Consider the following 1,073-nt stretch of genomic DNA (forward strand, 5'->3'; position numbering starts at 1 on the left):
CATTCAGTGAGTTCCTAGGCTTTTTCCAGAGGAAACTGTTGCAGATATAAATGTAGATTCGCTGTGTCTGTGGGAGGAAGTGAGTTCGGGATCTTCCCGCGTCACCAACGTGGATCCATTTATACCTTTGCTCAAAACCCTCGCATCTAGGAACTGGAACGTCTTGAGTGTCAGCCTGTCTTTCATAGCCAACAATCCAAGATTCCCAGGGCCACACGCCATCTTCTCTCTGTGCCCTTCTCTTTCTCCCCAGTACCTGGATCCCTTCCAGACCTGGTGAGCCCTCTGCAAATGTGCACTCGCCATTTGAGGGTGGCCTCCACGCGACTCAGCTCAGAGGCACAAAGAGATACAGACGTGGAATGAAGGTGAGAAGCGATAGACGGGGGAATCCTGGTTGAGATCCGTGTAGACTGAGAGCCTTCACACGCGAACGCAGTATAGTTCTATTTTTACGACTCCATCTTTTTCTGTATCCAGAACAGTAAGATTTATTTTCCATACAGTGGTTAAAGATTCTAGAACTCCCGGGGAGGCCGGGTGGCTCCGTCGGTTAAGCGTCCGACTTCAGCTCAGGTCATGATCTCGCGGTTCATGAGTTCGAGCCCCGCGTCGGGCTCTGTGCAGACAGCTCGGGACCTGGAACCTGTGTCAGATCCTGTGTCTCCCGCTCTCTCTGCCCCTCCCCTGCTGGCCCCCATCTCTCTCGGTCAAAAATAAATAAACGTTAACAAAAATTAAAAGAGTATAGAACTCCCTCAGTTGGTTAACTGGTAGTTGGACATTTTCATCTTTAACTAATGAGGCACCGTTGGCTCATTTCCTAAAGTGTCCGAGAGCCCAAGTGGTTAAATTCTGCGTGCGCACTCTTATAAGAGGGATGTGTGGCACACCAACAAATAGCTGTGACAAAATGCCTGTCGTTCCACCCTTTGGAGGCTTGTAGAAATAATTCAGCAGAAGTTCACAAAATCGCGTGGTGAATTGCCATCTAAACGAATATTGCATTTGCTTGCATATTTTGTTCCGCAAACCGTTCTTCCTTTCCGTTTAGAGAGAGGAGGAGGAGGAGG

General features: G+C 48.9%; 1 long non-coding RNA gene across 1 annotated transcript in view; it reads left to right on the forward strand.

Moving 5' to 3' along the window:
- LOC121025450 (uncharacterized) overlaps positions 1-362 on the forward strand; it is a 2,457-nt gene extending 2,095 nt beyond the window's left edge. The window contains exon 3 of the long non-coding RNA XR_005788047.1: positions 254-362. This is a non-coding gene — a long non-coding RNA (uncharacterized LOC121025450). The remainder of the gene's footprint in view (positions 1-253) is intronic.
- Positions 363-1,073: the final 711 nt, after the last annotated feature.

Source organism: Herpailurus yagouaroundi, unplaced genomic scaffold (genome assembly GCF_014898765.1).
Source record: "Herpailurus yagouaroundi ecotype Mexico unplaced genomic scaffold, PumYag 67641, whole genome shotgun sequence".
NCBI classification, from domain to species: domain Eukaryota; kingdom Metazoa; phylum Chordata; class Mammalia; order Carnivora; family Felidae; genus Herpailurus; species Herpailurus yagouaroundi.